Below are 15,820 nucleotides of genomic sequence, written 5' to 3'. Positions count from 1 at the left end.
AACAAGAGTTTTCGAACGCTAGGCGTATTTTTTGATTTAACTAATTCGTTTGATTGTGTTGATCACAAAACATTGCTCCAGAAGTTGGGCCATTACAGAATACAGGGAGTATGTCACAACTGGTTCACCTCTTACCTTAGCAACAGACAGCATTGTGAAATGTTGAGAATGGCTGTGTATTAGGGTCTGAGTGCTGTACAGTCAAATGGAAGGGGGCGGGGGGGGGGTGCCCCAGGGATCAGTGTTGGGGCCATTCCTGTTCCTTATTTATATAAACGGTATGCCCTCTAGAATTGCGGGTAACTCTAAGGTATTTCATGTATTTGCTGATGATAGTAAAGAATGTTGTGTGCAACATTGGTTCGATTTCCGATACTGCAGTACATGACCTCAGTTCATGGTTTAGAAAATAAACTAACGCTAAATCACATTAAGACACAGTTTTTACAGTTTATAACACACAATTCAACAAAACCTGACATTTTAATTTCACAGAACGGGCATATGGTAAGTGAAACTGAACAGTTCAAATTTCTACGTCTTCAGACAGATAGTAAGCCAACATTCAGGATCTTGTTCAAAGACTTAATACTGCCATTTTTGCTATTCGAACTGTATCAGAAGTGAGTGAGCGTTCGACACGAAAATTAGTCTACTTTGCTTATTTTCATTCACTATTATCGTATGGTATTATAGTTTTGGGTACCTCTTCCCGTTCTAAAAGGATATTTTTGGCTCAGAAACGGGCGGTTCGGGCAATAAGTGAAGGAAGTTCACGAATCTCTTGTCCAGCCCTTTCACGAGTCTGGGTATTTTGACTTTGGCCTCTCTGTATGTATAGCCCTTACTGTTGTTTCTTGTCAAGAATAAGCAGCTTTCACTTTGTTAATACTCGGCAGAAATCACACCTGCATTTGGATCGATCTTCCTTAATTCTTGTGCAGAAAGTTGTGCTGCATCCATTTCCAATAAGCTGCCACAAGAATACAAAACTCTTAACAGTAATCGACGCGCTTTCAAATCGGAACTGAAGAGTTACCACATGAGCCACGCCTTCTATTCTGTCGAAGATTTCCCCGAAAAATTAAGCTGATTACTGTTTTACTATTGATTGCGTTTACTTAAACTTATGGCTTGACATTTCTCAGGTTCATAAACATTTTATTTTTATCTGTTATTGCTTTCACGTTGTAATTTCATGTACTGACACATTCCATGACCTTTGAAATTTTCTCCTCAATTTGGTCCTACGGAACGTGACGTGTATATAAAATTAAATAAATATCATAACTGATGACTTTCCACATAATGACGCCAGAAGTCAGACCGCTGTATCTATCCAAAACGGGGGAAAATGGGACCTCTCCCCAGGGCGCCGACATACTCGCCGATAATGTTCGTCCGTGGTGGTGCAGAACCGTGATTTATTCCTGAACACAAAGCTACGCAGTTCGTCAGCATGACATGTTTCCCGCTTACGGTACTTCTGCAGAAACACCCTGGTTACCCATGGGACGGTAATTCCTTAATCCGACTACTGCTTGTCACCAACCTACGGTGTAGGATGACAAAGAATTTTGCTGGAGTCCATTACTGCTTACCGGATGGCAGGCATAGATGTGAAGGGGTTACGATGTGCTTGGTGAATAATACAGCGATCCTCTGTTGTGGTCTCTGTTGGTCCATTATGCATCTGGGACATAGGCTGTTTAAATAATTGTCAATGTCAATGAAATTCACCAACAGCCGTTTAACTTAAGATGTTATTTTATTTTATTTTGAAGACTACCAGTTTTAGCATTTCACTATGCCATCTTCAGGCGCCATATGCAAATCTCCAATTAAACGAAAATGTCATTTAGAGCCATGAATTTCTGGATGTCGTAAATTTAACCATTAGACCAGTGCTTCATTCGAAGACTTGACAGCAACTCTTGTGGTGGTCAGACGTCATTAACTGGAACTTTTACGACGATTATGTCTGGCCTCACTATCCCATGCAGACGATCATGGGGATACTGTAACATCCAGACGCTCCATAATTCTGAATACTGCACAATTCGACCAGCCAGCAAAATTCAGACCCTTAAATTGGCACCTTCGAACTCTGTTAGGCTCTGATAACACAGTCTCACACAATTATGTGGCATCTTGCTGTCGTTCTCAGTGTTTATACAACATCGGATGCTGTTCACGCCCTTTTTATACGCTAGTAGGTCTGGTAACACGAACAACACTGATACACTCTGCTCGCTCTACATCTCACACAGAATTGCGACTCTAGGATTTAAATACGTACTTGCACACAGTTACACTAACATCTGACCATGTCTCAGTCTTTCACTTTTTTGTCAGATAGTTTGTGTATACAGAACGATGATATGGTGATTTGTCTTCGCAGAGAATATCGCTTCCACTCAGTCACTCAGTGTGAGATGTACTGCAAGGAGCTCATACATCTCCATATCCAACAGAGCCCTATATTCCAGATGAAATTTGATATTTTTATCAAGTGACAGAGCAACTGTCACACATTTGGACCAGCGTGATACCCATTTTCACAACAGTATCAAAAATAGCTTTGACTCCATGGCAAGAAACGTTTAAACGAAGATATTATGGGAATCACAAACGTCCTAAGTAGGTAAAAAATATAGCATTTGCTTCTTTAACGAGATGACGAAGTCCGCGGGAGGAGAGAGTGGTTGATAAAGTGGGTCAAGTGGCCGCCTCTTTTGCAGTGCATGACATCTAAATTCAGAAGGTAACATGATCACAGTTATCCATCATCATCGGCCTCATCACCTTTCTTACGAAACTATTACGTTCATCATCTGGTACATTATAAAAATAAAGTTGTCATGAAAAACGTAAGTCATTTGGTTACAAGAAATTAAATATTTACTCTGCTACAAATATCATCAGCAGCACATTAATTTGGGAAGAGAGCTGAGTGCACGATGTCTGCAAGTGAGCCATGATGATTCGAGTACAACATGCAACACAGAAATACCAGTGGGGCATCTTGCCTGCCATATAATGTCACAATAACAGGCAATTTTCTGTTCTAGGTAAGCCAAGGACCCACCGGCAGTTTCCTTAGAGTTTTAAAAACTCGCACGTCCGATGGACGTTTAATATGTAATGCAAGATATTTTGTTTCCTCGTCTAGTTTCGGCTTAAAAAATGCTGAATATGTTGTAGGACATAGTGGAATATTCCCGCTTCAGCCCCTATAGTTTCACGAAGTTCCGGTAGGTGGCGGCGATACGCGTATCCTTCAAAACGGACTCTGTTACGAGGATGAGTTTCTGTCCTTAATTTGCTTTTGGTAGAAAACCAGAGAATCGCAGATATCTATGGACGCTTGCAAAATGTCTACGGAGGCCTGTGTAGTGTAACGATGCGTATGACTAAATGATTTTTGTTTGAAATATGACCATGTGCAGACTTCGTCACCTACGTCGTTTACAAAACACTTCAAAAGATTATTTAAATTCTTTTAAAGTTCTATACAAAAGATTCTTGAACGAAACTGTAATTAAAACTCCTTCAGTTGAGTCATTTGTGCAACATTACGTCACTCAGTCCAACTGGTTTGCGCAAACTTTGGAAATTTAGATGTCGTTTGTTTCTTCTTGGGAATTATATTCTTGCAAGTTATCTTATTTTTACCACATTAAAATCAGACTGTAAAACCTTTAAGATTCAAAAAATCGAAATCGAACTCTTCTGGAAATTAATATCTTGGAAAAATTCAGTAATAATTGTTCCTCAATATAACTCTTCATAAATAATTCTCGAACACGTATTTAAGCTTTAGAGCATACACTGTTTTATTGTCTTCGTATATGCTACATACAGATGTGAACATCAGACTCGACAAAACAGAACTGAACAAAATACAACATGAACTAAACATTCTGTGACGTCATTACAATGGAAAATTACAAATTTTTATTTATTTGGATGTTGGAAGTTCGACGCAACAGCCCGGTCACAGGATCTTCTGCTGCTCTTTGGCGGTTTACCCGCGACGTCTAGTGGCCAGCAATTTTCTTTCTGGTTACGGCAATTAAGATGCTGTTTCCGCGAGTTGCGCGGCTCTCTCCAAACATGAAACATTCAAAACAAAAATACAAAACTTTAAATATTTTACAAACATAACAAAATAATACAAATACCTAAGCAAAACACTAAATTAAACTTATATTTACCCGCAAACTGAGCTGATCCTTGCGAATGGGTGACGCCTTATTTCGCGTCCCATTACATACCCCACCCACAACCTCAGTTTGGCAGGAATTAACCGAAAATAAAACTTCTCGTATATGCAATATTAACTGTTAAGGTAATAAAAGTTTCAAACATTTTCCTGACATTTTACGTAGTCTAATGTCTTTGCTTTTAGATAGAGTTATCCTTTTAGGACTTTAAAGAAATAATATCATGAATGTTTCTGACTATTTGTCATTTACTTTTTAGTCGTTGTTATTGTTGTTATTCGTAGCTGAATATACGGAGATTACTCCTTTCCACTTAATAGTTGCTAGTAAATAATGACTTAGCACGTTCCTTATCGTTATTACATTAGCATATAGCGCTCATATTGTTAATAAGTTTCTCACAATAACTTGTGTGTTCTATATTAACACTGTTACCAATCTCCATTAAAGGCACTCTGCTATGTCATCGTGAGCATTATAGCTCTGGACGCCCATGGTCCCTAAAACCCTTAACCATCCCCTTTGGTTTATACTGTCCAAGTAAATACAAAAATATACAAAATTCCTTCTGACCTAACAAAATTTCTTCCATATAAACCCTTTTTAGTTATCTTTCCTCTCTTGAAGCACTGGTAGATTATTGTTGAGCCCTTGTGTAAACTTTTTGTCATTTCCTTAGAATAATATGTCCCTATCACAAAAAAAGTTGCATGAATAAACCACGAACACTCGTTCATATGTAACATAAGCTAAATATTAACTTCTTTATGAATGAAGGGTTTAATTTGATCAACACTATATAAACTTTTAATTACACCTGACGAAGGTTCCATAAGAAGTAACGCTTTGGGATGCACAACATTATGGACAACATATGGACCTTCAGAAGTGAAGAAAAATTTCCTACATTCCTTATTAATTTTCGAACTTTTAGAATGAGATCGTACTAACACAAGGTCTCCTACTTGAAATGAGGGTTCTATAGCATGTTGATTATTACTTTTAAGTCTCAGTTCAGCTTTCTTAACAATCTGTTCGCGAAATTTGTCGCTTGAGATGCGTTGTTGGGTCTCATTTACTTGTGGCCAAGGTAAAGCAGCTAGTAAACGCTCTCCTATAACTGGTTTGCCTAAAATTTCTGTAGGTGATAACCCTGTCGTTAGATGAAGCAATTCGTTTAAAATTTTTTCGAATTCAGGCACTAGTTTGGCCCACCGAGTATGTCTAGATGCACAGTATATTTTACATAACCGTCCTAATTCTTTCATAACTCTTTCTACTAAATTACTTTGAGGGTGATATTTTGAGATTAAGATGTGCCGTATTCCATATTGTTTTATCGTATCGTGAAACTTTTGACTAATAAAAGCACTACCGTTTTCAGACATAAGTCGTTTAGGAATGCCCCAGTTAACAATGTAATTTCGAGTGAGACAGCGTATAACGCTTGCTGTGTTCCCTCGTTTCAAAGTATATAGTTTCACATGTTTGGACCAACTTTCCATTATAATAAACACACAACTGAATCCTCCTAAACTACGAGGCAGAGGACCGAAAAAATCCAGTGATAGTAGATCCCAAAGATTTCGAGGAATCATCGCATATAATTTATAATTCTTACATTTGTTACTAACTTTAACTTTTTGGCAGATTTCAAAAGTTGTAGTAGTGCTTTTTAAAATACGGGACATATTTTTGAAAAAATAACACTTCATCAGATGTTTGACAGATTTATGAATCCCAAAATGCCCGTAACCTTCATGGATATAAGTAACTAATTCGTAAACGACAGTTTTCGGAATGCAAATTTTCCACCTCTGATGTTCCCTCTGTGCTTTCCAATACAACAACTCGTTGAAATATAACCACACACCTCTAGTGTTAACTGTATAACATTCCTATACTGATCGTCATTTCTTTGATTTTATTTAATAGCCATTATTAACAGTTTAACCTTACGTTAGTTCTCATGATTTAAAAGGAAATAAACATGGTAATTTGTTCCTAGATCTTCTGCATAGCTAATATTCTCCATTCCTACTGGAAGTCCGACAAAGCATCCGAAACTACATTTTGAGATTCTTTTATATACTTAATTTCGTACTGAAATTCCTGCAAGAATAATACCCAACGTAGTAACCTACGGTGAAGTAACCGGAAATTGTTTAAAATGGTTAAAGCCTGATGATCAGTATATACAATTGTTTTTCTTCCAATTAATAATCCTCTAAATGGTTCAAAAGGCTCTGAGCTCTATGGGACTTAACTGCTGAGGTCATCAGTCCCCTAGAACTTAGAACTACTTAAACCTAACTAACGTAAGGACATCACACACATCCATGCCCGAGACAGGATTCGAACCTGTGACCGTAGCAGTAGCGCGGTCCCAGACTGAAGCACCTAGAACCGCACGGCCACTCCGGCCGGCAATAATCCTCTAAATCTTTGAAAACCCCATACCACTGCGAGAGCTTCCTTCTCGGTTACAAAATAATTTATTTCATGTTTATTTAAAGTTCTACTAGCGAATCCAATATGTTGATATAATCCCTTTTCATTAGTCAAATCACCTTGGAATATTACGCGAGACACACCATAATCAGAGGTGTCTGTGGTGTCACCGCCAGACACCACACTTGCTAGGTGGTAGCTTAAATCGGCCGCGGTCCATTTAGTACATGTCGGACCCGCGTGTCGCCACTGTGTAATCGCAGACCTAGCGCCACCACCAAGGCAGGTCTCGTGATACGAGAGAGCACTCGCCCCAGTTGTACGAGAACCTAGCTACCGACCAGATGTACGAAGCCTTTCTCTCTCATTAGCCGAGAGACAGAATAGCCATCAGCTAAGTTAATGGCTACGAACTAGCAAGGCGCCATTAGCCATACAGTGATTGAACTTAAAGTCTCCTGTGTATCGTCAAGATCGATGTACCACAATGATATTAAAGATAAGTATTAATCCTGCTCCGTACTTTTCTTCCTAACATTAATTACGTATCCTGTTCCAGTACATCACGCCCGTCTGCGTTAGTCTAGCTTGCCTTTTCAGCCATCTCAACTTCACGGTGTCGGCCCAGCTACCGACACAACATTGGCGACGAGGGAAAAGAGTTCTTTCTGATTGCTTACATTTAATTGTGTCATGGCTTCGCCACATTCTCCAGATGTACTGTCCGAATTTTATCGCTTGCAGAATCAGCAGACACAGGCGTTACTGGATGCCCTTGGACAGCTCGTCCAGGGTCAACGTACCATTCAAACCGATGCGGCCGCCGCCGCTTCTTCGCTACCGCTGCCACTAAACGCTGTGGCACCTCCCTTTCGACCATACGTGGCAGCCGATGAGACCTGGCACGAGTGGTCTCGCCAGTTCAACTTTCATCTAGCAGCCTACAGAATTCAAGGTAATGAGCGGCAGCCGTTTTTGCTTTCTTGTGTCGGTGTGTCCACATACCGTGTGATAGTGAAATTGTTTCCCCGACGCGACGTAGCAACTCTGTCCTACGAGGAAATTTTGTCTGCATTAGATGCCTATTTCAAAGAAACAGTTAATGTGGTTGCAAAACGGTATACGTTCTTTCGTACAAAACGTACGGCCGGTCAAACTAATAGGGAGTGGGTAGCAACATTGCAAGGACTTACTAGGGACTGTGCCTTTGAATGTGACTGTGGTCTTTCTTATTCAGATACAATGGTGCGTGATGCAATTGCACAGAACGTTTCTGATGTTCGCATACGAGAGCAAATTTTGAAACTAGTTAATCCCTCCCTTCAACAAGTGATAGACATATTGGATAGACAGGACACACTTGACAGTGCTCAGGCATCTTTTGCAACTTCGCCAGCCGTGTGTAACATTAACAGGCCCGCTGGACGCGCTGCGCGGCCCGGTAACCGGGCCTCGCGCACGTCCGCACAGCTGCCGCCGCGCGCTAAGCCACGTGTGCCGCGCCAGCCCACAAATGTAGTGAAATTGTGCCCGCGGTGTGCTACTAGACATTCGCGTGAACATTGCCCGTCACGCCGAGCTATTTGCTTTTTCTGCAATAAGAAAGGACATGTTCAAAGTGTTTGCCAGAAAACGCTCAGATCAGACAATCACAATCATTCCAGGCCCTTTGCTTCGCGCCGGAATCGAACCAAGGACACTCAGGCTCGTGGACCTTCGCCTATGGACATTCATGTCGTTAATTCCGCTTCGTCCAGTGACACTTTCTCTAACAGTGACTGTGATCGTCCCACAAAAACTGTGCGTCGACGTCGCCGGACATCACGTCAATTAGCAAGTGATTCTGTACCAGTGTCTGTTCCAATTGCACAAAACAGTCGCTCTTGTCGTCAGCAGAACAATAAACTTTTTGTGGACTTAGAATTTGAAGGCAAAGTGATACCATTCCAGCTCGATACCGGAGCTGCAGTTTCATTGCTCAATCACGACACGTACAAACAACTGGGCAAACCTCCGTTGCGTTCCGCAAGTGTTAAGCTAACTACATATTCCGGACAGAAAATTCCTGTGTTAGGACAGTGCAGCCTTCTTGCAACATACAAGGGACAAACAAAACTTGTGTCATTTTACGTTCTTCGTTCTTCTTCTGCAGTGAACTTGTTTGGTCTAGATTTATTTCAGTTGTTTAACATGTCTATTGTAAATCAGGTCCTATCAGTGAATCAGACTGTGCCTACAGACAGTGTTTCTCGGCTGTGTGACGAATTTGCAGACATTTTTGCACCGGGCTTAGGTTGCGCTAAAAACTATGAAGCACATTTAGAACTGAAGGTAAACGCGCAACCGAAATTTTTCAGGGCGCGCAATGTTCCCCACGCATTGCGTGATGAGGTCGCAAGAACGTTACACGATCTCGAATCACAGGGTGTAATTGAACGTGTGCAAGCTTCTCTCTGGGCCTCACCCTTAGTAATTTTGCCAAAACCTTCCGGACAATTGAGACTTTGCGTGGACTTCAAGGCCACAGTGAATCCACAGCTAGTGACTGCTACTTTTCCTTTGCCCCGCCCGGAAGATCTTTTTGCTAAACTGTGCCCGGGAAAATATTTTTCAAAGTTGGACCTAGCCGATGCGTACTTGCAAATACCGGTGGACGACGAATCCCAGCGCGTATTGGTGGTTAACACGCATCTTGGATTGTACCGCTTCAAAACACTGCCATTCGGGTGTGCATCCGCCCCTGCCTTGTTTCAGCAATATTTACAAACTATTTGTGCGTCGGTCCCTACTGCAGCAAACTATCTGGACGATATAGTGATCTCCGGACAGACAGAAGAAGATCATCTTGCGAATTTACGAACATTATTTCAGGTCTTGCGGCAAAATGGTCTTCGCTTGAGGAAGGACAAATGTGTGTTTTTTGCTCGTGACTTACCATACCTGGGACATGTCATTAATGCCCAAGGCATACATCCGAGTCCAGAGCACCTCCGTGCCATACAAGAATTGCCTTCCCCTCAAAATGTGAAACTGCTACAGAGTGTGTTGGGTAAAATTAATTATTACAATAAATTTGTGCGCAATGCCTCTTCCATTTCAGCTCCGCTTCATCGCTTACGCCGTAAAGGTGTTCCGTTCGTCTGGACGACGGAATGCGAACGCGCCTTTCGCCAGTTGCAATCGGCGTTGCTTTCTAATACTTGCCTTACGCCATTCGATCCCCAAAAACCCCTTTTGTTGATGGTAGATGCATCGGATTTCGGGATCGGTGCTGTGCTTGCGCACAAAGTTGGCTCCCATGATCGCCCTATTGCCTTTGCGTCCAAATTGCTCTCGTCTGCGCAAAGAAATTATTCACAGATAGAGAAAGAAGCTTTGGCTCTCGTGTTTGGTGTTACTAAGTTCCATGATTTCTTGTATGGTCGTCACTTTACCATCATCACAGACCACAAACCTTTGACATCGCTTTTTCATCCGACCAAGCCTGTACCTCCACGTACAGCGCAGAAATTCATTCGCTGGTCTATTTTCCTCTCGCAGTACCGCTACGATATCTTGTATCGGTCCACTGCTAAGCACGGAAACGCCGATGCGTTGTCCCGTTTGCCTGTTGCTGAGGATAAAGCATTCGATTCTTCCGAACTTGCTTGCATGTTCATTGATTCGGAGACCGATGAAGTGGTCGAATCGTTTCCGATTGATTTTCGTCGTGTCGCTACAGCCACAGCTGCTGACCCTGTCCTTGCTACTGTTTTACGTTTTGTTGCTACGCAATGGCCTTTGTCAAAGTCTCGGATCGAGGATCCGTTGGTTCGCCGATTTTTTGCTCACAAGGAGAGACTTTTTGTTCGACGTGGTGTTTTGTTGTTGCGTTCTGATAATGATCAGTCCAGAGTCGTGGTCCCACGTTCGTTACAGTCCTCTGTTTTACGGCTTCTTCACCAAGGACATTGGGGTATAGTGCGAACGAAACAACTTGCTCGTCAGCACTGTACTTGGTTCGGAATCGATGCTGCGATTACGAATATGTGTTCTTCGTGCCCGGCGTGTGCCGAACAACAATCCGCACCGCCGCGGAAAGTCTTTGCATGGCCAAAAGCCACTTCCCCTTGGCAACGCTTGCACATTGATTTTGCTGGTCCATTCTGGAATGCTCGATGGTTGGTTCTGGTCGACGCCTTCAGTAATTTTCCTTTTGTTGTCCGGATGTCTTCCACGACGTCCTCCGCCACCATCCAAGCGTTGTCTGCTATCTTTTGCATTGAAGGTCTTCCGCAGACTATTGTTTCCGACAATGGCCCACAATTCATGTCCGCAGAATTTCAGTCATTCTGCCAGGCCAATGGTATTCAACATCTGACATCCGCGCCGTTTTCGCCTCAGTCCAACGGTGCCGCTGAACGATTGGTCCGGACTTTCAAGTCACAGATGTTGAAATTGAAAGAGTCGCATTCTCGGGAGGACGCATTGTTGCTCTTTTTGTCTTCGTATCGCTCTCAGCCCCGAGATGGTCGCTCGCCGGCTGAGTTGCTCCACAGTCGTCCTCATCGCACCTTGATGTCTTTGCTGCATCCGCCGCATCAGGTTCCTGTGCAGCGGCGGACTCCTGCTTTTGCTCCAGGCGACGTTGTATTTTATCGCAACTATCGAGGTTCACGGCGTTGGCTCGCAGGGCGCATTCTTCGCTGCCTCGGCCGCGCGATGTATTTGGTTTTGGGGGCCTCTGGTGAGGTGCGTCGGCATCTCAATCAGCTGCGCCTCTGTCGTCGCTCGGGTTCTGCCGCTCCCCGTCTGCTTTCAGCGACGGTGCCGTCCGGTCAGCGCCCTGGGGACCCATCTACTGGCTCGCCTCATCCCCAGGTGTTACCGACGATGCCTTCCATTTTGCCCCATGGCGACGCGCCGCCGCCGCAGCAGCAGCAGCCGCCGCCGCCGCCGCCGCTTGTTCTCCCGCCGGCGCCGCCCGCATTCGGCGCTTCGTTGCAGCCACCAAGCGCCTCCCAGGGTCACGCGCCGCCGATCGCTTCCCGTGACCAGCTGTCCTCCGCCATGGAACTCCCGCCCGCTCCGGACCACATGACGTCATCGCGCGTCGGCTACCCCGACGCAATGGAGGTTGATCCTTCGGTCCCTCCTGTCTCTTTACGGGCGCATACGCCGCATGTTGACGTGCACCCTGGACTAGTTTTTCAGGCGTTTCCTAGCTCCCCTCGGACCGAATGGCCGGGTGCGGGTGGCACAACCTCGCCTGTTGTTAGGCTCCCCACCTCATCGCATACGTCAACAGGTGGTCCTCCCCACGGCGGGCGGAAGCCTTATCACACGACCGTTCGCCGATTTGCGGGGGAGGAATGTGGTGTCACCGCCAGACACCACACTTGCTAGGTGGTAGCTTAAATCGGCCGCGGTCCATTTAGTACATGTCGGACCCGCGTGTCGCCACTGTGTAATCGCAGACCTAGCGCCACCACCAAGGCAGGTCTCGTGATACGAGAGAGCACTCGCCCCAGTTGTACGAGAACCTAGCTACCGACCAGATGTACGAAGCCTTTCTCTCTCATTAGCCGAGAGACAGAATAGCCATCAGCTAAGTTAATGGCTACGAACTAGCAAGGCGCCATTAGCCATACAGTGATTGAACTTAAAGTCTCCTGTGTATCGTCAAGATCGATGTACCACAATGATATTAAAGATAAGTATTAATCCTGCTCCGTACTTTTCTTCCTAACATTAATTACGTATCCTGTTCCAGTACATCACGCCCGTCTGCGTTAGTCTAGCTTGCCTTTTCAGCCATCTCAACTTCACGGTGTCGGCCCAGCTACCGACACAACAGTGTCTATACACATACAAAAGTCCTGATTGAAATATGGGTGGTATAACATTTTAGCTTCTATTATGTCCCTTTTATCTTATTAAAGACTTCCTCTTCCTCTTTTCCCCAGAGCCATACCGATTTCTCTTTTAAGAAATCGAGTAATTTAGGATTCACAATATCCTTCCCTGGAAGAAGTCTTCTCAGAAATCCTACATTTCCTAAGAATGATTTCGGTTGTTTCCGATTTCTAGGACTTGGACATCGAGCAATAGCTTCAGTATGTGCTGGGTCTGGCCTAATACCTTTACTGTCCACTATATGCCCCAAAAATCTCACTTCTTCTTTTACGAAGTAAGATTTAGATATTTTGAGAGTAATTCATCTATCAATTAAACGGTTAAACAATTCCCGTAATATAGCTACGTGTTTTTACCACGTTTTAGTGGCTACCAAAATATCATATACATATAAGATAATCTTCTGTAATAATTGCTGACACAAAGCAGAATCTAACGCCCTAATGAAAGTTGACGGTGATGTATTAAGTCCAAAAGGTAAAACTTGGAACTGATATGATCTGCCTTCAAAAAGAAAAGCCGTATATTGCCGAGAATCTGGGTGTAATGTGACCTGATGGTAACCAGGAGTTAAATCCATTGTACTCATGTAGCGAGAACCAGCAATTTTAAGAAATACCTCCTCCATAGGAATAGGTCTGTCTCTTTCCATCTCTAAAATTTTGTTTGATTCACGAGTATCCAGAACCAGTCTTACGCCACCAGCAGCTTTCTTAACTACCCACAAAGTACTCTTAAAAGCACTATATGATCGTTCGATTATATTCTGTTCTAGCATCTTTATTTCCCCGCTAGTTGGTTCTTTGAATTGTACTGGAATAGGATAAGGTTTCTTAAAGAATGGTTTTTGATCCTTAATTTTAAGTTTACAAACGTAATCTTTGATTCTTCCCGGTTCATCTGAGAAGACGGCTCTAAATTCTAACAAAGATTCTAGCTCTTCTTTTTCTTGTTCGGATAGACAATTCATAGAATAACATTTTTCTTTCACTTCGGTTTCGATACTATTACTAGCCCTACATTGGTACACCTCATATTACAGATCATTAGAATCTAATAATAGGTTTATGGGCAGTGTGTACGTAGCTTGTGAAGATTCGTATTAATTTTCAGGTACTTGGTTATTAGAAAACACCACTTTAAATTTATATGCTTCATTATGAATGGTTAAGGAAGAGTCTTTAAAATCTAATATAGCTTTATACTTACACAACCAGTCTATGCCTAAGATTATGGCCACGTTTAAGTTGGCTACAGGTAAAGAGTGAGAAAATGAGAAAATGATTGTTTAGAAATTTCAAAAGTTAAATAAACTTCTTCACTAATATTTTGACTTCTTTTACCAGTAACTCCTATAATTGTCACACCAGTTACAGGTAAGGTTGAAAAATTCCAGTATTTCCTTTTAAGTTGAAATAATTCTTTAGACAAAATACTTACTTCCCTACCCGAATCGATTATAATATTTACTTCGGTATCTTTAATATAACCTTTAATAGTGGGTTTATAAGTTATATTAGTTCATATCTGATTGTCTTCACGAAGTAAATCTTGTTGCCAATCACCCTCCTTTTGGCAGCTTAATGAAAAATTGCAATTGGATCTTGTATAATTTTGTTTAACAGTTTCCTTTAGTCGTCCCGCACTAAAGGACTTTACTAGTTTTCCGAACTTTCTATGATAACATCACCTACAACTTGACCCTCATTAATTACTTGATGGTGAATTGTCTCATTATCGTTATTGTTTAATTTCCGCATTTTAGAGTTATTACCCCGATTCTGTTTGCTCTCTTGATCTTTAGATTGACGTTTTATATAACAAAACCGGCTATGATTGTTGTTGTTAAATTCTCGCCGTTCTGAATTGTTATTGTTTCGAGAATTTTAATTTTTACTAAATCAAAATTTCTCGTCTTCTCGTTCTCTACTAAGTTCATCTAAATGTTCTAAATACCCCAGCAATTCGAAAGGTTGAGACCATTCCCCTTCTATCATTTTTTCCTTCACATAATACGGTAATCTACTAATTAAGACTCGTATTACATAACTTACAATAATTGGCTCTTCAATTAATTTAGCGCGGTTTAAATGCCATTCGAAATAATTTCTATAACCCCTCACCGTTTAGAATAACGAGGAGCGTCTAAGAACTCTAAAGTTAAGTGTTATTGTTTTCCTCTTGACCAATTATTTTGTTTAAGCTGCTTAACAATGTCCTCCCAGTCCCTAAATTCAGTCCTATGCAGTACCGCCCATTCTGCGGCTTCTGCTTCTAAATGCCCTATTACAAATTGAATCCGTTTTCCGTTACTCCATTTAGGAGATAATGAAGTTTCAAAAGCCTTTATGAAGATTATAGGGTGAAGTTCGCCTCCTGGTTTGAATACAGGATATCGACTTGCTACATTTGAATTTGTCGTTATATCGTCCCAACATTCTGCGAGAGACATGGCCGGATTTTGTTTAGATTGCAGAGACGGGGTTGCGTCGAATTTGCTTGCTGTGGTTTCTTTATTTGCATTGTTGTCATCCATGCTAGCAAACACGATGCGACTGTTGTCTCTGATTACTTTATTAGTTCTACTACTTGAGTGGTCAGCGCGACGGAATGTCATACCTTACGGCCCGGGTTCGATTCCCGGCTGGGTCGGAGATTTTCTCCGCTCAGGGTCTGGGTGTTGTGCTGTCCTTATCATCATCATTTCATCCCCATAGATACGCAAGTCGCCGAAGTGGCGTCAGCTCGAAAGACTTGCACCAGGCGAACGGTCTACCCGACGGGATGTCCTAGCCACATGACTTGTTGTTCTTGTACTACTTGAAATGTTTTCGTTATTATCTAATTCTGATACCCGTTTAGTAATTTCCTGTATTCGCATCTCTGTGCTGGATACACGGTTTGCTAACATCGATTCTTCACTATGTTCACGATGTGAATGCTCTGTACTTTCATCAACATCATTATCTTTGGGAGTATCGATATTACTGCATATTTCAGTAATTAAAGATTTTATATTTTCGATTTCAGTATGGTCCTTTTCTACTCGTTGAGCTAATGTCTCTAGTTCTACATTATCTATTGAGGAAATCTCTACAGTTCTGGTAGAGACTTCTTTAATAGATTCTAATAATTCTCTACGAACACTACGAACAGTTTTTGTTTGCATAGTAAAATCATCTTGTAACTTAACATTATTTTTCTCTATTTCATTTACAACTAAGACATTGACATTATCTAGTCTCTTG

The sequence above is a fragment of the Schistocerca piceifrons genome, chromosome X (genome assembly GCF_021461385.2).
Source record: "Schistocerca piceifrons isolate TAMUIC-IGC-003096 chromosome X, iqSchPice1.1, whole genome shotgun sequence".
NCBI classification, from domain to species: domain Eukaryota; kingdom Metazoa; phylum Arthropoda; class Insecta; order Orthoptera; family Acrididae; genus Schistocerca; species Schistocerca piceifrons.
Note: the sequence above shows the minus strand (reverse complement) of the source record.